A 27,597-nucleotide genomic window follows, 5' to 3' on the forward strand; every position below is an offset into this window, starting at 1 on the left:
CCTTAATGACGTTATTTTAACTTGATTACCTCTGTAATGACATTAGTTCCAAATAAGGTCACATTCGGAGGTAGTGGGGATTAGGAAAGACTTCACTGTATCTTTTGTGGAAGATAAAATTAAACCCACAACACTGAAGTACAATTATTTTTGAAAAAGAAGAGAATCAAATCTAATAGAAAGAAAGGAGAAGCAAACCAGCCAGCAGAATGAGGTTGTGTGAAGTACGCCACCAGAAGAGGAGATCCATGGGAATTGTGAGATGCTGACTGGGACATTCATCCCACGTACCAGGGAATATCAGTGTTTGAGTTCCTGCATTTTGGATGAATCTCCAAAATTATACTAAAGTGCCTAATGGCAGCACCAGTATTTGAGCATTTGCTACAGAGAGGACAACAATTCCAATTTATAATAGCCTTTTTCTCCCATCTCTGAGCCGACCCCGAAGGACCACACAGTAATAGGATGAGTGTAGGACCAGGGGAAGTAAAAGGTAGAGGAACTGAGACAAAACAGATCATGGGCCAGGCCCAGTGGCTTACACCTGTTATCCCAGCACTTTGGGAGGCCAAGGTAGAAGCATCGCTTGAGCCCAGGAGTTCAAGATCAGCCTGGGCAACATAGGGAGATACAGTGTCTACAAAAATAAAAAGAATAATTAGCTGGATATGGTGGCACATGCCTGTATATGGTGGCACAGGCCTGTGGTCCCAGCTACTTCAGAGGCTGAGGTGGGAGGATCGTTTGGACCCTGGAAGACAAGGCTGCAGTGAGCCCTGATTGTGCCACTGCACCCCAGCCTGGGCAACAGAGGGAAACCCTATCTCAATAAAAGAAAAGACAAGAGAGATGATGTCCCCTTCTTTCCAGCATACTTGTGGGTCAGACCTATGCTGGAAAAGGGACACTTCAAAGTAATGGAAAGTTTCCAATCCAGCTCATGTAAAGAGCCTGGAGCTTGGATGTTTGTCATGCTCATCTTCACAAGAAAAAGCTGAGCAAACTGAAAATCAACAAGTATTCTTAGATCTGTAAGAGAATTAATGTCACAAGGCAAACTACTGCCCTCTAAACTAGACAGACCAGTAGTGTATTAGACCATTCTTGCATTGCTATAAAGAAATACTTGAGACTGGGTAATTTATAAAGAAAAGAGGGTTAATCAGCTCATGGTTATGCAGGCTTTACAGGAAGCATAGTGCTAGCATCTGGTTGACTTCTAGAGAGGCTTCAGGAAGCTTACAATCATGGCAGATGGTGAAATGGGGAGCAGGCACATCACATGGCAAAAGCAGGAGCAATAGAGAGAGGTGATGGAAGGTGATACACACTGTTAAATGACCAGATGTCATGAGAACTCACTATCACAAGGACAGCACCAAGCCATGAAGGACCTGCCCCCATGATCCAAACATACCCCACGAAGTCCTACCCCCAGGATTGCAGATTATAATTCAACATGAGATAAGGGCAGGGGCAAATATCCAAACTATGTCATTCTGCCCCTGGTCCCTCCCAGATCTCATGTGCTTCTTACTTAGCAGAATACAATCATGCCTTCCCAACAGTGCCCCCAAAATCTTATTTAAACATTAACTCAAAAGTCTCAAGTCTTAGCGGGCATGGTGGCTTTTGCCTATAATCCCAGTATTTTGAGAGGCCAAGGCAGGTGTATCACTTAAGGTCAGGAGTTCAAGACAAGCCTGGCCAACATGGTGAAAACCCATCTCTACTAAAAATACAAAAATTAGCTGAGTATGGTGGTGTATGCCGTGATCCCAGCTACTTGGAAGGCTAAGGCAGGAGAATCACTTGAAGCCTAGAAACAGGTTACAGTGAGCCGAGATCATGCCACTGAACTCCAGCTACCCCACCCCCCCACAAAAAAGTCTCCAGTCTCATCTGAGACAATTCCCTCCCACCTATGAGCCTGTTAAATAAAAAGCAAGTGAGTTACTTCCAAGATATAATCGAGGTATTGGGTAATATTCCTACTCCAAAAGGGAGAAATCAGCCCAAAGAAAGGGGCTATAGGCCACATGCAAGTTCAAACCCAGCAGGCAGTCATTAAATCTTAAAGTTCCAAAATAGTCTTCTTTAACTCCATGTCCTGCATCTTGGGCAGCTCCTCCCCTGTGGCTTTGCAGGGTTCAGTCCCCAGGGCTGCTCTCATGGTTTGGAGTTGAATGCCTGCAGCTTATCCAAGTGCAAGGTGCAAGCTAACAGTGGATCTACCATTCTGGGGTCTGGAAGAGGGTGACCCCTTTCTCATGGCTTTATTAGTCAGTCTCTGCTTAGGAACTCTGTGTGGGAGCTCCAACCCCACATTACTCGTTGGCACTGCCCTAGTAGAGGTTCCCTGTGAGGGCTCTGCTCCTGAAGTAGGCTTCTGCCTGGGCACCCAGGCTTTCTCTTACATCTGAAATGTAGGTGGAAGCTGCCAAGTGTTCTTCACTGTTGCATTCTGTGCACCTATAAGCTTAACATCACATGGAAGACAGCAAGGATTATGGCTTGCATTCTCCAAAGTGGCAGCCAGAGCTGTACCTAGGCCCTTTTGAGCTGAGACTGGAGCAGGCGTGGCTGGGATGCAGGGAATGGTGTCCCAAGGCTGTGCAGGGCAGCAGGGTCCTGGCCCTGGCCCATGAAACCATTAGGTTCTCATAGGCCTCAGGGCCTGTGATAAATGGGGCTGCCAGGAAGGTCTCTGAAATGCCTTCAAGGCCTTTTCTCCATTGTCTTTGATATTAGCACTTGGCTTCCTTTTAATAATACAAATATATATCTAGCAAATTGTTGCTCAACAGCCTGCTTGAATTCCTCTCCTAAGAAAGCTTTTTCTTTCTCTGCCACATGGCGAGCCTGCAAATTTTTCAAAATCTTATGCTCTGCTTTTCTTTTAAAATATAAGTTCCAACTTATTTCTTTGCTTTCACATCTGAGCTAGACTATTAAAAGCAGCCACACCACTTCTTGAACACTTTGCTACTTAGAAATTTCTTCTGCCAGATACCCTAAATTATCACTCTTTAGTTCAAACCTCCACTGATCCTTAGGGTGTGAACACAACGCATCCAAGCTCTTTGCTAAGTTATAACACATGTGACCTTTGCTGCAGTTCCTGATAAGTTCCTCATTTCCATCTGAGACCTCGCTAGCCTGGACTTCACTGTCCATATCACTGTCAGCATTTTGGTCACAACCATTTAACTGGTCTCTAAAAAGAGTTAAACTTTCTATCTTTCTGCCTTTGAGCCTTCCAAATTCTTCCAACCTCTGCTTATTACCCAGTTCCAAAGTTGCTACCACATTTCAGGTATCTTTATGACAATTCCCTGGACTCCTCAGTACCCATTTTCTGTATTAAAGCATTCTTGCATTGCTATAAAGAAATAACTGAGACTGGGTAATTTATTTTTTTTTAAAAAAGAGAGGTTTAATTGGTTCATGGTTCTGCAGGCTTTATAGGAAGCATGGTGCCAGCATCTGCTCAGCTTTGAGGGAGGCTTCAGGAAGCTTACAATCATGGTAGAAGGCAAAGAGGGAGCAGGCATATCACTTGGCAAAAGCAGCAGCAAGCAAGGGGTGGGGGAGAGGCCACATAGTTTTAAATGACCAGATCTCACAAGAACTTACATCACAAAGACAGCACTAAGCCATGAGGGTTCCACCCCCATGATCCAAACTGGTTCCAACAGGACCCACCTCCAGCATTGGGAATTACAACTCAACATGAAACTTGGGTGGGGACAAATATTCAAACTACATCAGGTAGATACAGAGAACTTCAACTTACTAGAAGCAAAAGCCAGGATATTGAGCGAATATCTGTAGGGACACTTTAAAATGTAATTGACAAATTACTGGAGGTTCACAGTGGACTAGGTTCAGAGTTAAAAACTCTAAGCCATCTAGTATTTGTGAGTTTTCTCTCTAAGCACCCTACTAGATTCTCACTATAAGGATCAGAGAATAGTCTCTGATGGTGGGAAGGAAAAATAACTATTTAAAAATATACCCAGAGCTCTCTGTTTTTCTTGACAAGGTATGCTTTTAAGGGAAATTATTTTATCAGAGCCTGATTGGGGGCTTATCAGAGGCTTCCCAACATAGAAGAACGGAAATACTCAATTCCAGCTCTTTCTAACCTTCAAAGTAGGATGGGTGGCGGGGGTGGCGTGGACAACATGCAAGGACAGAAGGCAATTGTCTGCCCTTGAAGAAGCAGAGGGATGGAAACTAAGAAATCATAAAAAAGACGTTCTAGAGATTAAAAAAAAAAAAAACTAACAGAAATGAAGAATGCTTTTGATAGGCTCATAAGTAGACTGGACACTACCAAGAGAATAATCTCTGAGTTTGAAGTTATGTCAATAGAAACTTCTGAAACTCAAATGCAAAGAGAAAAAATAAGTAAAAAGATGGAACAGAATATTGAAGAATTGTGGGACAATTATTAATACATCAAGTGTGGCTGGGCACTGTAGCTCACACCTATAATCACCGCACTTTGGGAGACCAAGGCAGGCACTTGAACCCCGGAGATGGAAGTTGCAGTGAGCTGAGATCGCACCATTGCACTCTAGTCCAGGCAATAGTGCAAGACTCCGACTCAAAAAAATACGAAAAAAGTGTAATCTATGCATAATAGGAATACCAAAAGGAGAAGAAACTGAAACAGTAACAGAGAAACTATTTGAAGTAATAATGGCTGAGAATTTTCCAAAATTAATGACAGATACAAACCTACAAATTCAGGAATCGCAGAGCACATCAAACAGGATAAATACCAAAAAATGTAGACATGGGCATATCATATTCAAAGTTCAGGAAATCAAAGACAAAAATATTTTTGAAAGAAGCCAGAGGAAGGAAACTCACCTTACCTATAGAGGAAAAAGCATAAGAATTACATTGGATTTATCTTCAGAAACCATGCAAGAAGATGGCACAGTGAAATATTTAAAGTTTTAAAAGAAAAATCTACAAACCTAGAGTTCCGTATCCAGTGAAGTTATCCTTTAAAAGTGGAGAAATAAAGACATTCTCAGACAAAAATTAATTGAGGAAATTTGTCACCAAAAGACCTACCTTGCAAGAAATGTTAAAAGAAGTTTTTCAGAGAAATGGAAAGACACAAGTCAGAAATTCAGATCTACGTGGAAAAAGGAAGGGAGTTAGAGAAGAACAAATCAAGAAAAAGTAAAATCTTTTATTTTTCTTTTCTTAATCTAACAGATAACAGTCTATTCAAAATAATAATACTGGCAACAATGTATTTAGATTATAGCTTATTGTTAAGTAAAATGAATCACAGCAATGTTATAAGTTATGGGAGGGGGGAATTTGAAATACTATTATAAGGTATTTACACTACCTATGAAACAATATGGTTTTATTTAAAAGTGGACTTGGATTAATTGTGAATGTATATTGCAAATTTTAGGGCCACCACTATAAAAAGTTAAAAAAAAAGAAGCCTAATTTTCATGCTAAGAGAGAATTGAAACTGGAATGATATAAAATTCTCATTTAAATTATAGAAGGCATAAAAGAGTAGAAGACAAAGAAAGAGACATAGGGAAGGAGAGGGAAGGAAAAAGCAGAGAGGGAGGATGGAAGGGAGAGAGAAAAGAAAAGAAAGAAAGGAAAGAAGGAAGGAATGGACCAACGTAGGTAATGACTAGAAAACAGTTAACACGATTTAGATCATTTTAAACTTTTAAATAACTGAAAATGAAACATTCTAAGACAGCCTAACGTGACCACGAAAGCATTAATGCATACCTAGGGTTTAATTCTGGGATAGGGAATAAGATCTGACAAAGCAAGTTTGGAGTGTCCTTGTAGCAAATTAGGCTTTCTATATAGCTAGTCCCCCATTCAAGTGCTGCATATTCAATATATGAGTTACATCCAAATATACATATTAGAGAAACTAAAATTCAAAACATTACATGAAATAATTATGTAAACATCATGTTTTCAAGACTGGAATGGTATTTTTATACGATTGGATAATTGGAATATCAAGACAGTAGTTTTTCAGTTCCTTCTGGGTACCTCTTTTCTTCCGATATTATTCATGTGTCCCTTCATTGTGTGTCGCAAGTCTGAGCTTACCTATTCCTAGGTCTCTACAAATTTCCATAATTACAAAATTACCCTTACTCTTATTAATTCTAATCCCCTTGTAAACTTTAATATCTGTATTTTTGACGAACTAATTATTCCAAAATATCCTCAGAAACTTATTCCACCTCCCAGTATTTATTGCAATAATATATTAGATGTTGAATATGGTCAAATAGCTTTTAAGATACCATGTTCTTATAATGAGCCTTCTTCTTAAACACACACACCCCACACTACATTGCTGTAATAAATCAGCAGTAAATAGAACTACTTGATGGGTCCTAAGAGTCCTTCTATCTAATCCCTGAATGTCAGGGTAGTCTTGGAGACCCTCTACACCATTACTCATTCTCAAGAGAAAAGACAAAGAGTGAAGACTGACCACAAGGTAATCCAAAGTTCGTATCATCAGACAGGACTTTAAAGAGTTATTACAACTATGCTCAGTGACTTAAAGAAAAGTATGTTCATACTGGATAAAAATAGAGTAAATCTCAGCAGAGACATAAAAACTATAATTAAAAAAACAAATGGAAATTCTGTTAAAATATCTGAAATTGAAAAAAAATCCACTGGATGGGATTAACAGCAGAGTGGAGATTGCAGAGGAAAGAATAAGTGAGCTTAGGGATAAATCAAAAAATATTATACCTATGCACATCATAGTCAAACTTCCCAGAAGCAACAATAAAGAGAAAATCTTGAAAGCAGCCAGAATAAAATGACACATTCACATAGAGGAACAGTGACACAAATGATCACTATCTTTCCAGAATCGGTGAAGGCCAGAAGAGAGTGGACCATCTTTAAAGTGCTGAAAAAAAGGCAGTCTATCCAGACTTCTGTGTCTGATAAAGTATCCTTCAAGAATAAGGAAATAAACATTTCCAGGTAAGAGAATAATTACAGAATTCATCATGAGCATATCTGTACTACAAGAAATTTTAATGAAAAAGCAAATAATATCACATGGAAATTCAGAACTTTAGGAAGTAGGGGCATACAAAATTAAAAATATCTCAGTACATATTAAAGATTATTTTTCCTCTTAATTCTTTTAAAATACATACAACAGTTTAAAACAAAACATTGTCTGTTGAGGTTTATTATGTCTCTTGATAGAATGCATATGAAAGCTATATCATAAAATGCAGGGTAGGATGAGTAATAAATGGACCTATACAACCTATAAAATTTTTAGTATGTATGTTTTAATACCTAGAGCAAGCACTAAAAAAATGCAAAGACATATAGCTAAAAAGCCAATAGATAAACCAAATTCTATAAGAATGTTCTTAGCGGCCTTATTCATAATAACACCAAACTCTAAATAGCCCAGGTGTCCAACAAATAGGGCATAGATAAACAAATTTTGGTACCTTCCTGCAATAGAATACCACTTAGCAATAGAAAAAACAAACCAACAGAATGGGTGAATTTCAAAACATTATGCTGAATGAAGACTTACACAAAAAAGTACACATTGTATCATTTCATTTATATGAAGTTCTAGAACAGCCAAAACTAATTGATGGTGGAAAAGTAGAGCAAAAACACCAAGATTAGAGTGTGCCTAACATATTCAAGGAGCTTTGAGGAGGCTGGTGGAGCTGGAGCATAGAAAGCAGAAAAGAGTAGTGGAAAAGCTCATCATAGAGGAAAGAGGGATTGGTCAAAGAGAAGGACCAGATCTTGTGGGTCATTGTTAAGACTTTTTACTCTGAATGAAATGGGATCTTTTGTGGGGCTTTGAATAGAGGAGAGACATGATCTGATTACATTTTTCAGGGATCGTATAGCTGCTCCAAGAATGGACTGTAAGGGGTCAGTATAGGAAAAGGGAGACAATTAGGAGACTATTACATTTATCTGCATGAATGATGAAGATGCCTTGAATATATATAGAGCTCAGAATGGTGCCTTGTACTCAGTAAATTTTATCTGCTAATGTTATTTAAATTCCAAATAATCAGGTTAGTTTTTAGTCACTGAATGTTTAAAACTATTCAGATATTATATTTTTAATTTTCGAGAAATATTTATTTTATGATTGCTTATTTTCCATGCTGGAATGCTACTTTGTGTTTGCAATATTTTCACAAATTTATCTTTTCTTTTGTTTCCTGAATTATCTCTTTCTTCCAAAGTTGGTTATTCTCTTTAATGTTAAACTTTTCTTTCATTTTCTTAGTTTTCTGCAAGTGTCTGGTAATCCTAGGTTTTCTGCTCACATTTTTATAAAATGGGTATGTTGATTAGTTTATTCATACTTAGAATGCTTTTGCTTCTGATACTTTATTATAAAAATTTACAAGCATACAGAAAGTTAAAAGAATAGTGCAGTGAACACATGTATCTCTATCACGTAGATGCTACTGCCAACATTTCGCGATATACTTGCTTTATCACTTACCCATCTATCTATTCATCCCTCTTTCTAGCCATTAATTTGTCTTTTTAAAAATACATTTCAAAGTAAGTCATGACTGGCTTTTCCTGTTGTTATATAGGTGGAGGTGTGTTTTCTGAACAGGAGGAAAAACATGGGTCTTGGTCAGCAGATCAGGCTTTTCAGTAGTCACAATTCCCTTCAGGATATAGGCATGGAAAATAGACAGGCAAGCTGTGGTCTCCCATGTCCAACAGAAGAATTTTATTTTTGGGAAGGACAGTGTCCCTCCTCGTGTACCTTTCCTCCTCTCATCTGCCTCCCGCCTTTATATCATTTTCAAAGGCATTGTGTAACCTCAAGGTAGTCTGCAACATTTCTCTCTTACATCATGTATTTGTAAAGAGGTTAAAATTTAGCAGTTTGTAATAGAACATCCCAAATAACAGCAGCTTAAACAAGATAGGAGTTATTTCTTATGAGCGTAAGTACTCCAGACTAGTTTTATGGCTCGACAATCATCAATGGCCCAGATTTCTACTTTTTTGTTGTTCTGTCAAACTTAGTATGTGCCATCAACATATGGCTCAGAGTGACTGCTCCAGCTCCAGCCGATAGGCTCACATTCCAGTCAGAAGGAAGAGGAAAATTTTCCTTTAAGAATTTCTCAGAAGTTGTTAACACCACTTTTGTTTACATCTTAGTGGTCACTTGCTTCACAATGGAGATAAATTCTGAGAAGTGCACAATTAGGTAATTTTGTCATTGTATGAACATCATATAGTTATGCAAACCTAGAGGGTATAGTCTACTACACACCTAGGCTATGTGGTACAGCCTATTACTCATAGGCTACAAGCCTGCGCAGCATGCGACTGTACTGAATACTATAGGCAGTTGTAACACAATGGTATTTGTGTAACTAAAGACATCTAAACATAGAGAAAGTTCGGTAAAAATAAGGCATTATAATCTTACGGGACCATTGTTGTGTATGTATTTTGTTGGTCACTGAAATATCATTATGTGGTACATGACTATACTTAGATATACAATCACACTTAGCTACCATGCTACTAAGTACTGTGAATTGCGATTGATTCTGGGTGACCATGTGCTTCATAAAAACAATGAGAATGGATGTTGAGGGTACAATGCTGGCAACTGTCAGCAAACTCTGCTTTTCCTCCCTGCAGTCCTGGGTCTACTGTGGACCCAGTTCAACTGCAGTGACCCATTGACTTCATTCCTGTTGTTATTCTGAAGACTTCCTGGCACATCACCAGCTACCTGCATGAAGAAAAACCTTCTCAAGCCTTTTTTTCCCCCATTTGGCTTCAGTGATAACCAATTCAGCTTGTAGACGTTATTACCTAAGGTAAAACATCTTTTGCTGCCGTTGCTTTTGGTGTTTTAGACATGAAGTCTTTGCCCATGCCTATGTCCTGAATGGTACTACTTAGGTTTTCCTCTAGGGTTTTTATGGTATTAGGTCTAACATTTAAGTCTCTAATCCATCTTGAATTAATTTTCGTATAAGGAGTAAGGAAAGGATCCAGTTTCAGCTTTCTACTTATGGCTAGCCAATTTTCCCAGCACCATTTATTAAATAGAGAATCCTTTCCCCATTTCTTGTTTCTCTCAGGTTTGTCAAAGATCAGATGGCTGTAGATGTGTGGTATTATTTCTGAGGACTCGGTTCTGTTCCATTGGTCTATATCTCTGTTTTGGTACCAGTACCATGCTGTTTTGGTTACTGTAGCCTTGTAGTATAGTTTGAAGTCAGGTAGCGTGATGCCTCCAGCTTTGTTCTTTTGACTTAGGATTGTCTTGGAGATGTGGGCTCTTTTTTGGTTTCATATGAACTTTAAAGCAGTTTTTTCCAATTCTGTGAAGAAACTCATTGGTAGTGAAGACTTGGAATCAACCCAAATGTCCATCAGTGACAGACTGGATTAAGAAAATGTGGCACATATACACCATGGAATACTATGCAGCCATAAAAAAGGATGAGTTTGTGGATGCAGCTGGAAACCATCATTCTTAGCAAACTATCACAAGAACAGAAAACCAAACACCGCATGTTCTCACTCATAGGTGGGAACTGAACAATGAGATCACTTGGACTCGGGAAGGGGAACATCACACACCGGGGCCTATCATGGGGAGGGGGGAGGGGGGAGGGATTGCATTGGGAGTTATACCTGATGTAAATGACGAGTTGATGGGTGCTGATGAGTTGATGGGTGCAGCACAGCAACATGGCACAAGTATACATATGTAACAAACCTGCACATTATGCACATGTACCCTAGAACTTAAAGTATAATAATAATAATATAAATAAATAAAAAATGAAAAATAAAAATAAATAAAATTAAAAAAAATCTTGAGCCTATGTAATTCTTAGCTGTATCTGTGCTTCCTAGGCCAGAGCCAAACACAGGATACAATACAGCACAAATGAGTTGTGCAGTAACTTCATCTTTTAAAAAATTTCTTAAATTTATGGTATTTTTTTAGAGACAGGGTCTCACTGTGTCTCCCAGATTGGAGTTTAGTGGCACAATCATAGCTCACTGCAACTTCGCACTCCTGGGGTCAAGTGATCCTCTCACCTTGGCCTCCCAAAGTGCTGGAATTACAGGTGTGCACCACTACACCCAGGCACCAGTAACTTTATTTTTTTGTAACTGATGTCATCTTGTTCTGTAGAGCTCATTTCCACGGATGGCAGATTTTTTAAAAAATCCCTAACTTTATCAATTGAAGCTAATCTTTTCCAGTTTTAAATTATTGATTTCTGCCAAATGTTAACTCAATACAATGGCCAAACTTTTAATGAGGAATATGTATCACCTGACATTTGACCCTCTTCTACTTCTTGTTTCCTGAGGTAGTTATAGTTGTAGGGGAAACTTTAGTCATGGAGGTGGGACAAGAGGCCTCTGTCCATGTGCTGACCTCTTGGTTCCTGTTGGACTTCACTGAGATGACATTCATTGTGCTGGTTACTGGGAATCTTAGTAGGGTCTACTGAAATGTGGCTTGGTCAATCTCATCTGGTCTTTTGGTCATTGTCCTAGTATTCCTTAGTACTGTCTGGCAACACTGTCATTTGCCTCAAGATATGAGGTTAGTTTTGTCTATGATTCTTTTTTTAATGACAGTCCTGGGACCGAGAAACTGATAGAATACTTTAAATAATACATTGCAACTGTGTTCAAGGTGTGTTATTGGGTCTTTCTTTAACATTTTATTTTTATTTTTTATTTCAATAGGGTTTTGGGGAACAGGTGGTGTTTTGGTTACATGAATAAGTTCTTTTGTTAATTATACTTTAAGTTCTAGGTTACATGTGTACAACGTGCAGGTTTGTTACATAGGTATACATGTGCCATGTTGGTTTACTGCACCCAACAATTCATCATTTACCTTAGGCATTTCTCATAATGCTATCCCTCCCTCAGCCCCCAAGCCCCCAACAGGCCCTGGTGTGTGATGTTCACTGTCCTGTGTCCAAGTGTCCTCATTGTTCATTTCCCACCCATGAGTGAGAACATGCGGTATTTGGTTTTCTGTCCTTGTGATAGTTTGCTGAGAATGGTGGTTTCCAGCATGTCCCTGCAAAGGACATGAACTCATCCTTTTTTATGGCTGCATAGTATTCCATGGTGTATATGTGCCACATTTTTTAAATCCAGTCTATCACTGATGGACATTTGGGTTGGTTCCAAGTCTTTACTGTTGTGAATAGTGCCGCAATAAACATACGTGTGCATGTGTCTTTATAGCTGCATGATTTATAATCCTTTGGGTATATACCCAGTAATGGGATTGCTGGGTCAAATGGTATTTCTAGTTCTAGATCCTTGAGGAATCGCCACACTGTCTTCCACAATGGTTGAACTAATTTACACTCCCACGAAAAGTGTAAAAGCATTCCTATTTCTCCACATCCTCTCCAGCATCTGTTGTTTCCTGACTTTTTAATTATTGCCATTCTGACTGGCATGAGATAGTATCTCATTGCGGTTTTGATTTGCATTTCTCTGGTGACCAGTGATGGTGAGCATTTTTTCATGTGTTTGTTGGCTGCATAAATGTCTTCTTTTGAGAAGTGTCTGTTCCTAAGTCTTTGCCCACTTTTTGATGGGGTCATTTGTTTTTTTCTTGTAAATTTGTTTAAGTTCTTTGTAGATTCTGAACATTAGCCCTTCGTCAGATGGGTAGATTGCAAAAATTTTCTCCCATTCTGTAGGTTGCCTGTTCATTCTGATGGTACTTTCTTTTGCTGTGCAGAAGCTCTTTAGTTTAATGAGATCCCATTTGTCTATTTTGGCTTTTGTTGCCATTGCTTTTGGTGTTTTAGTCATGAAGTCCTTGCCTATGCTTATGTCCTGACTGGTACTGCCTAGGTTTTCTTCTAGGATTTTTATGGTTTTAGGTCTAAGTTTCTAATCCATCTTGAATTAATTTTTGTATAAGGTGTAAGGAAGGGAACCAGTTCAGTTTTCTACATATGGCTAGCCAATTTTCCCAGCACCATTTATTAAATAGGGAATCCTTTCCCGATTTCTTGTTTTTGTCAGGTTTGTCAAAGATTAGATGATTTCTGGATGTGTGGTGTTATTTCTGAGGCCTCTGTTCTGTTTCATTGGTCTGTATATCTGTTTTGGTACCAGTACCATGCTGTTTTGGTTACTGTAGCCTTATAGTATAGTTTGAACTCTGGTAGCATGATGCATCCAGCTTTGTTCTTTTTGCGTAGGATTCACTTAGCAATGCAGGCTCTTTTTTGGTTCCATATGAAATTTAAACTAGTTTTTTCCAATTCTGTGAAGAAAGTCATTGGTAGCTTGATGGGGATGGCCTTGAATCTATAAATTACCTTGGGCAGTATGGCCATTTTCATGATATTAATTGTTCCTATCCATGAGCATGGAATGTTCTTCCATTTGTTTGTGTCCTCTTTTATTTTGTTGAGCAGTGGTTTGTAGTTCTCCTTGAAGAGGTCCTTCACATTCCTTGTAAGTTATATTCCCAGGTATTTTATTCTCTTTGTAGCAACTGTGAATGGGAGTTCACTCATGATTTGGCTCTCTGTCTGTTACTGATGTATAGGAATGCTTATGATTTTTGCACATTGATTTTGTATCCTGAGACTTTGCTGAAGTTGCTTATCAGCTTAAGAAGATTTTGGGTTGAGACAATGGATTTTTCTAAATATACAGTCATGTCATCAGCAAACAGGGAAAATTTGACTTCCTCTTTTCCTAATTTAATACCCTTTATTTCTTTCTCTTGCCTGATTGCCCTGACCAGAACTTCCAACACTATGTTGAATAGGAGTGGTGAGAGAGGGCATCCCTGTCTTGTGCCAGTTTTCAAAGGGAATGCTTCCAGTTTTTGCCCATCCAGTATGATATTGCCTGTGGGTTTGTCATAAACAGCTCTTATTATTTTGAGATATGTTCCATCAATACCTATTATATTAAGTGTTTTCAGCATGAAGTGCTGTTGAATTTTGTCGAAGGCCCTTTCTGCATCTATTGAGAGAAACATGCTTTTGTCATTGGTTTTGTTTATGTGATGGATTACATTTATTGATTTGCATATGTTGAACCAGTCTTGCATCCCTGAGATGAAGCCAACTTGATGACGGTGGATAAGCTTTTTGATGTGATTCTGGATTCGGTTTGCCAGTATTAATTATTGAGGATTTTTGCATGGACGTTCATCAGTGATATTGGTCTAAAATTCTTTTTTTGTTGTGTCTCTGCCAGGCTTTGGTATCAGGATGATGTTGGCCTCATAAAATTAGTTAGGGATGATTCCCTCTTTTTCTATTGATTGGAATAGTTTCAGAAGGAATGGTACCAGCTCCTCTTTGTACCTGTTGTAGAATTTGGCTGTGAATCCATCTGGTCCTGGACTTTTTTTGGTTGGTAGGCTATTATTGCCTCAATTTCAGAGCCTATTATTGGCCTATTCAGAGATTCAACTTTTTTCTGGTTTAGTCTTAGGAGGGTGTGTGTGTGTCCAGGAATTTATCCATTTCTTCTAGATTTTCTAGTTTATTTGTGTAGAGGTGTTTATAGTATTCTCTGATGGTAGTTTGTATTTCTGTGGGATCGGTGATGATATCTTCTTTATCAATTTTTATTGCGTCTATTTGATTCTTCTCTCTTTTCTTCTTTATTGTAGTCTTGCAAGCAGTGTATCAATTTTGTTGATCCTTTCAAAACAGCTCCTAGATTCATTGATTTTTTTGAAGGGTTTTTTTGTGTCTCTATCTCTTTCAGTTCTGCTCTGATCTTAGTTATTTCTTGCCTTCTGCTAGCTTTTGAATTTGTTTGCTCTTGCTTCTCTAGTTCTTTTAATTGTGATGTTCGGGTGTTGATTTTAGATCTTTCCTGCTTTCTCTTGTGGGTATTTAGTGCTATAAATTTCCCTCTACACACTGCTTTCAGTGTGTCCCAGAGATTCTGGTACGTTGTGTCTTTGTTCTCATTGGTTTCAAAGAACATCTTTATTTCTGCCTTAATTTCGTTATTTACCTAGTGGTCATTCAGGAGCAGGTTGTTCATTTTCCATGTAGTTGTGCAGTTTTTAGTGAGTTTCTTAATCCTGAGTTTTAATTTGATTGCACTATGGTCTGAGAGACAGTCTGTTGTGATTTCTGTTCTTTTACATTTGCTGAGGAGTGCTCTACTTCCAACTATGTGGTCAGTTTTAGAATAAGTGTGATGTGGTGCTGAGAAGAATGCATATTCTGTTGATTTGGGGTGGAGAGTTCTGTAGATGTCTGTTAGGTCTGCTTGGTGCAGAGCTGAGTTCAGGTCCTGGTTATCCTTGTTAACCTTCTGTGTCATTGATCTGTCTAATATTGACAGTGTGGTGTTAAAGTATCCCATTATTATTGTGTGGGAGTCTAAGTCTCTTTATAGATCTCTAAGGACTTGTTTTATAAATATGGGTACTCCTGTATTGGATGCATATATATTTAGGATAGTTAGCTCTTCCTGTTGAATTGATCCCTTTACCATTATATAATAACCTTCTTTGTCTCTTTTGATCTTTGTTGGTTAAAAGTCTATTTTATCAGAGACTAGGATTGAAACCCCTGCTTTTTTGTTTTTTTTGTTTGTTTGTTTGTTTGTTTGTTTTGGCTTGGTAGATCTTCCTCCATCCCTTTATTTTGAGCCTATGTGTGTCTCTGTACATGAGATGAGTCTCCTTAATACAGCACACTGATGGGTCTTGAGTCTATCCAATTTGCCAGTCTATGTCTTTTAATTGGATATTCAGTCCATTTACATTTAAGGTTAATATTGTATGTGTGAATTTGATCATGTCATTTGATGTTAGCTGGTTATTTTGCCCATTAATTGATGCAGTTTCTTCCTAGCATCGAAGGTCTTTGCAATTTGGCATGTTTTTGCAGTGGCTGGTACCAGTTGTTCCTTTCCATGTTTAGTGCTTCCTTCAGGAGCTCTTGTAAGGCAGGTCTGGTGGTGACAGAATCTCTCAGTATTTGCTTGTCTGTAAAGAAATTTATTTCTCCTTCACTTATGAAGCTTAGTTTGGCTGGATATGAAATTCTGAGTTGACAAGTCTTTAAGCATGTTGAATATTGGCCCCCACTCTCTTCTGTCTTGCAGGGTTTCTGCCAAGAGATCTGCTGTTAGTCTGATGGGCTTCCCTTGTGGGTAACCTGACCTTTCTCTCTGGCTGCCCTTAACATTATTTCCTTCATTTCAACCTTGGTGAATCTGACAATTATGTGTCTTGGAGTTGCTCCTCTTGAGGAGCATCTTTGTGGTGTTCTGTTTATTTCCTGAATTTAAATGTTGGCCTGCCTTGCTAGGTTGGGGAAATTCTCCTGGATAATATCCTGCAGAGTGTTTTCCAACTTGGTTCCATTCTCCCTGTCACTTTCAGGTACACCAATCAAACGTAGATTTGGTCTTTTCACATAGTCCCATATTTCTTGGAGGCTTTGTTCATTTCCTTTTAGTCTCTTTCCTCTAAACTTCTCTGCTCACTTTATTTCGTTAATTTGATCTTCAATCACTGATACGTTTTCTTGCACTTGATTGAATTAGCTATTGAAGCTTGTACATGTGTCACGAAGTTCTTGTACCATGGGTTTCAGTTCCAAAAGGTCATTTAAGGTCTTCTCTACACTGTTTATTCTAGCTAGCCATTTGTCTAATCTTTTTTCAAGGTTTTTAGCTTCCTTGCGATGGGTTTGAACATGCTCCTTTAGCTTGGAGAAGTTTGTTATTACCAACCTTCTGAAGCCTACTTCTGTCAACTCGTTGAAGTCATTATTCATTCAGCTTTGTTCTGTTGCTGGCAAGGAGCTGCAATCCTTTGGAGGAGAAGAGGTGCTCTGGTTTTTAGAATTTCCAACTTTTCTGCTCTTGTTTTTTCCCATCTTTGTGGTTTTATCTACCGTTGGTCTTTGATGTTGGTGACCTACAGAAGGGGTTTTGGTGTGGATGTCCTTTTTGTTGATGCTGATACTATTCCTTTCTGTTTGTTAGTTTTTCTTCTAACAGTTGGATCCCTCAGCTGCAGGTCTGTTGGAGGTCCACTTCAGACCCTGTTTGTCTGGATATCACCAGTGGAGGCTGCAGAACAGCAAACATTGCAGAACAGTAAATATTGCTGCCTGCTCCTTCCTTTGGAAGCTTTGACCCAGAGGGGCACCCGCCTGTATGAGGTGTGTGTCAGCGCCTCCTGGGAGGTGTCTCCCAGTTAGGCTACATGGGGGTCAGGGACCCACTTGAGGAGGCAATCTGTCTGTTCTCAGAGCTCAAATGCCATGCTAGGAGAACCACTGCCCTTTTCTGAGCTGTCAGATGGGGACATTTAAGTCTGCAGAATTTTCTGCTGCTTTTTGTTCAGTTATGCCCTGCCCCCAGAGGTGGAGTCTATAAAGGCAGGAGGCCTTGCTGAGCTGCACTGGCCTCTGCCCAGTTCAAGATTCCAGGCCACTTTGTTTATCTACTTAAGCCTCAGCAATGGCGGATGCCCCTCCCCACTCCAGACTGCTGCCTCACAGGTCTATCTCACACTGCGGCGCTAGCAGTGAGCAAGGCTCTGTGGGCATGGGACCCGCTGAACCAGGCACGGGATAGAATCTCCTGGTCTGCTGGTTGCTAAGACCATTGGAAAAGCACAGTATTTGGGTGGAAGTGTCCCATTTACAGTATGTCATGGCTTCTCTTGGCTAGGAAAGGGAAATCCCCTGACCCCTTGCACTTCCTGGGTGAGGCAATGCACCACCCTGCTTTGGCCCACCCTCCATGAGCTGCACCCACTGTCCAACCTGTCCCAGTGAGATGAACCAGGTACCTCATTTGGAAATGCAGAAATCACCCGCCTTCTGTGTCAGTCACGCTGGGAGCTTCAGACCAGAGCGGTTCCTATTTGGCCATCTTGAAACCATGAATAAGTTCTTTAGCGGTGATTTCTGAGGTTTAAGTGCACCCATCACCCAAACAGTGTACACTGTACCCAACGTGTAGTCTTTTATCCCTCACGCCCTGCCCACCCTTTTCCCTGAGCCCCCAAGGTCCATTGTATGATTCTTATGCCTTTGTGTCCTCATAGCTTAGTTCCCACTTATGAATGAGAAGATTGATGTTTGTTTTTCCATTCCTGAGTTACGTCACTTAGAATAATCATCTCCAGTTCCATCCAGGTTGCTGTAAATGCCTTTATTTCATTCCTTTTTATGGCTGAGTAGTATTTCATGGCATATATATACACCACATTTTCTTTATCTTCTTGTTGATTGGTGGGCATTTGGGCTGGTTTTATATTTTTGCAATTGTGAATTGTGCTGATATAAACATGCATGTCCAAGCACATTTTTCATAGAATGACTTCTTTTCTTCTGAGTAAACACCCAGGAGTAGGATTGCTGTATCAAATGGTAGATCTACTTTTAGTTCTTTAAGGAATCTCCACACTGTTTTCCATAGTGGCTGTACTAGTTTACATTCCTATCAACAGTGTAAAAGTGTTCCCTTTCACCACATCCACTCCAACGTTTATTATGATTTGATTTTTTGATTATGCGCATTCTTGCAGAAGTAAAGTGGTATCGCATTGTGGTTTTGATTTGCATTTCCCTGATCATTAGTGATGTTGAGCTTTTTAATATATGTTTGTTGGCCATTTGTATATCTTCTTTTGAAATTGTCTATTCATGTCCTCAGCCCACTTTTTGATGGGATTGTTTGTTTTGTTCTTGCTGATTTGTTTGAGTTATTTGTCGATTCTGGATATTAGTCCTTTGTCAGACATATAGATTGCAAAGATTTTCTCCTGCTCTGTGGGTTCTCTGTTTGCACTGCTGATTATTTCTTTTGCTGTGTAGAAGCTTTTTCATTTAATTAAATCCCATCCATTTATCTTTGTTTTTGTTGTTGCATTTGCTTTTGAGTTCTTGGTCATGAAGTCTTTGCCTAAGCCAATCTCTAGAAGGGTTTTTCTGATGTTATCTTCTAGAATTTTTATGGTTTCTGGTCTTAGATTTAAGTCTTTGATCCACCTTGAGTTGATTTTTGTATAAGGTGAGAGGTGAGGATCCAGTTTCTTTCTTCTACGTGTGGCTTGCCAATTATCTCAGCACCATTTGTTGAATAGGATGTCCTTTCCCCACTTTATGTTTTTGTTTGCTTTGTCGAAAATCAGTTGGCTCTAAGTATTCGGCTTTATTTCTGGTTTCTCTATTTTGTTCCATTGGTCCATGTGCCTATTTGTATACCAGTACCATGCTGTTTTGGTGACTACACCCTTATAGTATAGTTTGAAGTCAGGTAATGTGATGACTCCAAATTTGTTCTTTTTGCTTAGTCTCGCCTTGGCTATGCAGGCTCTTTTTGGTTCCGTGTGAATTTTAGGATTTTTTTTTTTTCCTGGTTCTGTGAAGAATGATGGTGGTATTTTGATGGGAATTGCACTGAATTTGTAGATTGCTTTTGGCAGTATGGTCATTTTTACAATATTGACTCTACTCATCCATAAGCATGGGATGTGTTTCCATTCGTATGTGTTGTCTCTGATTTATTTCAGCAGTGTTTTGTAGTTTTCCTTGTGGAGGTCTTTCACATTCTTGGTTAGGTATATTCCTAAGTATTTTGGGTTTTTTGCAGCTGTTGTAAAAGAAGTTGAGCTCTTGTTTTGATTCTTAGCTTGGTTGCTGTTAGGGTATAGCAGAGTTACTGATTTGTGTACATTAATTTTGTATCTGGAAATTTTGTTGAATTCATTTACCAGTTCTAGTAGCTTTTTGGATGAGTCTTTAGGGTTTTCTAGTTATACAATCATGTCATCAGCAAACAGCAACAGTTTGACTTCCTTTTTACCGATTTGGATGCCCAGTATTTCTTTTTCTTGTCTGATTGCTCTGGCTAGGACTTCCAGTACTATATTGAATAGAAGTGGTGAAAGAGGGCATCCTTGTCTTGTTCGAATTCTCGGGGGAATGCTTTCAGCTTTTCCACATTCAGTATAATGTTGGCTGCATGTTTGTCATAGATACCTTTTATTACCTTAGGGTATGTCCCTTCTATGTTGATTTTGCTAAGGGTTTTATCATAAAGGGATGCTGGATTTTGTCAAATGCTTTTTCTGCATCTATTGAGATGATCATGTGATTTTTGTTTTAAATTCTGTTTATGCGGTGTATCGCATTTATTGACTTGTGTATGTTAAACTAACTCTACATCCCTGGTATGAAACCAACTTGATCATGGTAGATTATCTTTTTAATTTGCTGTTGGATTTGGTTAGCTAGTATTTTGCTGAGGATTTTTGCATCTATGTTCATCAGGGATATTGGTCTGTACTTTTCTTTTCTTTTTTTTTTTTTTTGTTATGTTCTTTCCTGGTTTTGGTATTAGAGCAATACTGACTTCATAGAATCATTTAAGGAAGATTCCCTCTTTCTCTATCTTATGGAATAGTGTCAATAAGATTGGTACCAATTCTTTTTTGAATATCTGATAGAATTCAGCTGTAACTCCATCTGGTCCTGGACATTTTTTTGTTGTTGTTGGCAGATTTTTTATTACCATTTCAATCTCACTGCTTGTTGTTGGTATGTTCAGTTTCTATTTCTTCCTGATTTAATCTAGGAGGGATGTATATTTCCAGGAATTTATCCATCTCCTCTAGGTTTTCTACTTTATGCAGGTAAAGGTGTTCATAGTATCCTTGAATGATCTTTTATATTTCTGTGGGTATTGGTTGTAATGTCTCCCATTTCATTTCTAATTGACTTTATTTGGATCTTTTTGCTTCTTTTCTTGGTTAATCTGACTAATGGTCTACCAATTTTATTTATCTTTTCAAAAGGACAGCTTTTTCTTTCATTTATCTATTGTATCTTTTTTTTATTTGTTTCAATTTCATTTAGTTGTGCTCTGATCTTTGTTATTTCTTTTCTTCTTCTGGGTTTGAGTTGGGTTTGTTCTTGTTCCTCTGTTTCCTTGAGGTGTAACCTTAGATTGTCTATTTGTGCTCTTTCAGACTTCTTGATGTAGGCATTTAATGCTATGAACTTTCCTCTTAGCACCAATTTTGATGTATCCCAGAGGTTTTGATAGGTTGTGTCACTATTATTTTTCAGCTCAAGGAACTTTATAATTTCCATCTTGACATCATTGTTGACCTGGTGATCATTCAGGAGCAGGTTATTTAATTTCTATGTATTTGCATAGTTTTGAAGGTTTCTTTTGGAGTTGATTTTCAATTTTATTCCACTGTGGTCTGAGAGAGTACTTGATGTAACTTCTATTTTCTTAAATTTGTTGAGACTTGTTTTGTGGCCTATCATATGGTCTATTTTAGAGAATGTTCCATGTGCCAATGAATAGAATGTATATTCTGCAGTTGCTGGGTAGAATGTTCTGTAAATATCTGTTAAGTCCATTTGTTCTAGGATATAGTTTAAGCCCATTGTTTCTTTGTTGACTTTCTGTCCTGAGGACCTGTCTAGTGCTCTCAGTAGAGTACTAAATCCCCCTCTATTATTGTGTTGCTGTCTATCTAATTTCTTAGGTCTAGTGGTAATTGTTTTATAAAGTTGGGAGCTCCAGTGTTAAGCATATATATATTTAGGATTGTGATAATTTCCTGTTGGACTAGTCCTTTTATCATTATATAATGTCCCTCTGACTTTTTTTTTTTTAACTCCTTTTGCTTTAAAGTTTGTTTTATTCTGATATAAGAATAGCTACTCCTGCTCTCTTTTGGTGTCAATTTGCATGTAATATCTGTTCCACCTCTTTACATTAAGTTTATGTTAGTCTTTATGTGTCTGGTGAGTCTTCTGAAGACACCAGATACTTGGTTTGTGAGTTCTTATCCATTCTTCCATTTGGTATCTTTTAAGTGGAGCACTTAGGCCATTTACATTTAATGTTAGTATTGAGATGCAAGGTACTATTCTATTCATTGTGCTATTATGACTGATGTGGAATATACTGGTTTTATAGTTTTCTATTAACATTCAAGCACTTTCTGGCATCACATTAGGAATGTTTGTCAGTGGTAGGTCTATGTACATGTTCCTTTAATTTGTGGTAGAAACATGCAGCATAATATTTACCAACTTAACCATTTTTATACATTTATAATATTAAATGTATTTGTTTAGATACAACTGTTCACTCATATACATTACGGGAGTATATATATTACTTTTTTCACTGTCAAGTTTTCGAACATTATTTTTACTTAAATTCTGCAACAAGTGTTTTTTATTTTAATTTAATATTTATAAATACTATTTTACATACTCATGAGGTACAAGTGATATTTTGTTAAATGCATAGAACATGTAAGGATCAAGTCAGGGTATTTGGAGTTTCCATCACCTTGAGTATTCCTAATTTCTATGTGTTAGAAACAATTCATATCCTCTTTTCTAGCTATTTTAAAGTATACAACACATTATTCCTAACTATAGTCACCTTACTGTACTATCCAACTTTAGAACGTATACCTTCTACCTAACTGTATGTAAGGATTCACCAACTTCTCTTCATTCCCTCTTCCCACCCACATACCCTTCCTAGTCTCTGTTATCTATCACTCTACTCTCTCCCTCCATAATATCAACTTTTTGCGCTCCTACATATGAATGAGAACATGCAATATTTGTCTTTCTGTGCCTATCTTATTCCACTTAATACAAAATTTCCAGTTCTAACCAAGTTGATGCAATTGACAAGATTTCATTCTTTTTTATGGCCAAATAGTATTCCATTGTGTATATACAACATATTTTCTTATGGTCAAATAGTATTCCATTGTGTATATATATCACATTTAATCTATTCATCCATTGGTGGAAACTTAGATAATTCCATATATTTGCTATTATAAATATTGGTGTAATAAACATACAATGCAGGTATCCTCTAGATATACTGATTTCATTTCCTTTGGATAAGTACCCAGTAGTGAGACTGCTGGATCATAAAGCAGTTCCATTTTTAGAATTTTGAGAAAGCTCCATATTATTTTCCATAGAGGTTGTACTAATTTACATTCTCACCAGCAGTGTATAAGAGTTCTCTTTTCACAGGAACCATGTGTTACCAGTCTTGGGGTGCTCCCTAAAGCAGATACAACCTAGATGACAACACCCAAGTCCTTTCAAAAGTCTGGAAAGCTTTCCAAGAAAGACATGTTCAAACAAGCCCAGACAGTGAAGACTACAATAAATACCTAGCTCTTCAATGCCCAGACATGAAAGAACATCTACTAGCATTAATAACATCCAGGAAAACATGACCTCACCAAATGAACCAAGTAAGGCACCAGGGACCAATCCTGGAGAAAGAGATATGTGACCTTTCAGACAGAGAATTCAAAATAGCCATGTTGAGGACCCTCAGAGAAATTCAAGATAGCACAGAGCAGCAATTCTGAATTCTATGAGATAAATTTAACAAAGAGGTTGAAATAATGCAAAAGAATCAAGCAGAAATTCTGGAGCCAAAAAATCCAATTGGCACACTTAAGAGTTCATTTAATAGCAGAACTGATCAACCAGAAGAAAGAATTAGTGAGCTTGAAGACAGGCCATTTGAAAAGACACAGTCAAAGCAGACAAAGGTAAAAAGAATGAAAAACAACAAAGCACACCTTATAGGATCTAGAAAATAGTCTCAAAGGGGCAAATCTAAGAGTTATTAGCCTTGAAGAGGAGGTAGAGAAAGAGATAGGGAAGGAAAGTTTGTTGAAAGAGATAACAGAGAACTTCCCAAACCTAGAGAAAGATATCAATATTCAAGTAGAAAAAGGCTATAGAATACCAAGCAGATTTAATCCAAAGAAGACTACCTCAAAGCATTTAATAATCAGACTTCCAAAGGTCAAGCATAAATAAATGATCCTAAAAGCAGCAAGAGAAAAGAAACAAATAACCTAAAATGGAGTTCCAAAATGTCTGGCAGCAGAGTTTTCCGTGGAAACCTTACAGGCCAGGAGAGAGTGGCATGCCATATTTAACATGTTGAAGGAAAAAAACTTTTACCTTAGAATAGTGTATCTGGCAAAAATATCCTTCAAACATGAAGGAGATATAAGGACTTTCCCAGAAAAAACGAAAGCTAAGGAATTTCATCAACACCAGACCTGTCCTACAGGAAATGCTAAAGGGAGTACTTCAGTCAAAAAGAAAAGGTAATTAATGAGCAATATGAAATTACCTGAATATACAAAACTCACTCACTGGTAATAGTAAGTACACAGAAAAACACGGAATATTGTAACACTGTAACTGTGGTGTATAAATAACTCTTATCCTAAGTAGAAAGGCTAAACAATGAACCAATCAAAAATAGTAACTACATTAACTTTTCAAGACATAAGCAATACAAGAAGATATAAATAGAAATAAGAAAAAGTTAAAAAGCAGAGGGATGAAGTTAAGGCAAAGAGTTCTTATTAGAGTTATTCTTGTTTGTTTGTTTATGCAAACAGTGTTAAGTTGTTATCAGGTTAAAACAATGGGTTATAAGACAGTATTTGTAAGCCTCATGGTAATCTTAAACCAAAAAACATACAATGGACACACACAAAATAAAAACCACAAACTATACAATATTACCAGAGAAAGTCACCTTCACTAAAATAAGACAGGAAAGAAAGAAACAAAGAAGAGAAGACCACAAGACAACAAAACAAATAACAAAAAGGCAGGAGTAAGTCTCTACTTATCAATAATAACATTGAATGTAAATGGACTAAACTCTCAATCAAAAGACATAGAGTGGGTGAATGGATGAAAAAACAAGACTCATTAATCTGTTGCCTACAAGAAATACACATCACTTATAAAGACATACATAGACTGAAAATAAAGGGAGGGAAAAAGATATTCCATGCAAATGGAAACCAAAAAAGAGCAGGAGTAGCTATACTTATAGTAAACAAAATACATTTCAAGACAAAAACTATAAGAAGAGTCGAAGAAAGTCACTATATAATAAAGAGATCAATTCAGTAAGAGGATATAATAGTTTTAAATATACAGGCACCTGATACTGGAGCACCCAGGTACATAAAGCAAATATTTTTAGAGCTAAAGAGAGAGCTAGGCCTCAATACAGTAAGAGCTGAAAACTTCAACAACTCATTTTCAGCACTGGACAGATTTTCCGGACAGAAAATCAACAAAGAAACATTGAATTTAATGTGCACTATAGACCAAATGAACCTAATAGCTATTATAAAATATTTTATCCAGTGGCCGCAGATTACACATTGTTTTCCTCACCACATGGATCATTCTCAAGGATAGACCATATGTTAGATTTCAGACAAAACAAGTTTAAAACATTCAAATAAATTGAAATAATATTAAGCATCTTATCTGACTACAATGGAATAAAACTAGAAATTAATAAGCGGAATTTTCGGTGGCTCACGCCTGTGATCTCAGCACTTTGGGAGGATGAGGCAGGTGGATCACCTGAGGTCAGGAGTTCAAGATGAGCCTGGCCAACATGGTGAAACCCTGTCTCTACAAAAATACAAAAATTAGCTGGGCATGATGGCAGGTACCTGTAATCCCAGCTACTCGGGAGGCTGAGGCTGAAGAATTGCTTGAACTCAGGAGGCGGACCTTGCAGTAAGCCGAGATGGTGCCATTGCACTCCAGCTGGGTGACAGGGTGAGACTCCATCTCAAAAAAAAAAAATTTGGAAACTATACAAATACATGAAAATTAAACAATATGCTCCTGAATTACTAGTGGGTCAATGAAAAAAATTAAGAAGGCAATTGAAAAATTTCTTGAAACATATGATAATGGAAACACAACTTACGAAAACCTATGGGATATAGCAAAAGCAGTACTAAAAGAGAATTTTGTAGGTTTAAGTGTCTACATCAAAAAAAAAAAAAGAGGAAAAACTTCAAATAAACAACCTAATGATGAATCTTAAAGAAAAGCAAGAGCAAACCAAACTCAAAATTGGTAGAAGAAAATAAATAATAAAGATCAGAGCAGAAATGAATGAAACTGAAATGAAAAAAGCAATACAAAAGATCAATAAAACAAAAAGTTACTTTTTTGAAAAGCTATCAAAATTGACAATCCTTTAGGCAGACTAAGAAAAAAAAAGAGAGAAGATACAAATAAAATCAGAAAAGAAAAAGATGATATTGCAACTGATACTGCAGAAATTCAAAGGATCATTAGTGGCTACTATGAGCAAATATATGCAAATGAATTGGAAAATGTAAATGGTCAAGTTCCCAGACACTACAACCTACCAAGATTGAACGAGGAAGAAATCCAAAACCTGAACAGATCAGTAACAAGTAATGAGATTGAAGCCTTAATTAAAAGTCTCTCAGTAAAGAAAAGCCTGGGATCCAATGGCTTCACTCCTGAATTTTACCAAACATTAAAGAAGAACTAATACCAATCCTTCTCAAATTATTCTGAAAACTAGAGGAGGAGGAAATAGTTCCAAACCCATTCTATGAGACCAGTATTACCCTAATACCAAAACCAAATACCAAAACTATACCTCAACATAATAATAGCCATATATGACAGACCCACAGCTAGTAATTATACCGAATGGGGAAAACTGAAAGCCTTTCCTCTAAGATCTAGAACATGACAAGGATGTCCACATTTAGTACTGTTATTTAACATAGTACTGGAAGTGCTAGCTAGAGAAATCAGACAAGAGAAAGATGTAAAGGGCTTCCAAATTGGAAAGGAAGAAGTCAAATTATCCTTGTTTGCTGATTATACTGTCTTATATTTGGAAAACTCTAAAGACTCCACCAAAAAGCCTACCAAAACTGATAAACAAATTCAGTAAAGTTACAGGAAACAAAAGCAACATACAAAAATGAGTAGAATTTTTATGTGCCAAAAGGGAACAATCTGAAAAGAAATCCAAAAAGTAATCCCATTTACAATAGCCAAGGGTTTAACATAACCAAAGAAGTTAAAGATCTCTACTATGAACATTATAAAACATGGATGCAAGAAATTGAAGAGGACACAAAATAACGGAAAGATATTATATGTTCACGGATTGAAACATTCAATATTGTTAAAATTTACGTAGTACCCAAAGCAATCTACAAATTCTGTACAATCCCTATCAAAATACCAATGACATTCTTCACAGAAATAGAATAAAGAATCATGAAATTGATATGGAACCACAAAAAAACCCAGAATAGCCAAACCTATCTTAAGCAAAAAGAACAAAACTGAAGGAATCACATTACCTGACTTCAAATTATGCTACAGAGCTATGGTAACTCAAACAGCAATGGTACTGGCATAAAAATAGACACACAGGCCAATAAATAGATTAGAGAACGCAGAAACAAATCCACACACCTACAGCGAACGCATTTTTGACAAAGATGCCAAGAACACACTGGGGGAAAGGATAGTCTTTTTAATAAATGCTACTGGGAAAACCAGCTATCCATATGCAGAAGAATGAAACTAGACCCCCATCTCTCACCATATGCAAAAATAAAATCAAAATGGATTT

The 27,597-nt window shown here is 37.6% G+C and overlaps 1 long non-coding RNA gene across 2 annotated transcripts in view; it reads left to right on the forward strand.

Annotated features, from left to right (window-relative positions):
• The window catches only part of LOC123574125 (uncharacterized), a 240,574-nt gene that overhangs the window by 8,657 nt on the left and 204,320 nt on the right, over positions 1–27,597 (forward strand). For both annotated transcript variants that reach the window (XR_006699037.3, XR_010587129.2), the window contains exon 3: positions 6,912–7,029. This is a non-coding gene — a long non-coding RNA (uncharacterized lncRNA). The remainder of the gene's footprint in view (positions 1–6,911; positions 7,030–27,597) is intronic.

This window comes from Macaca fascicularis, chromosome 6 (assembly GCF_037993035.2).
Source record: "Macaca fascicularis isolate 582-1 chromosome 6, T2T-MFA8v1.1".
NCBI classification, from domain to species: Eukaryota; Metazoa; Chordata; class Mammalia; order Primates; family Cercopithecidae; genus Macaca; species Macaca fascicularis.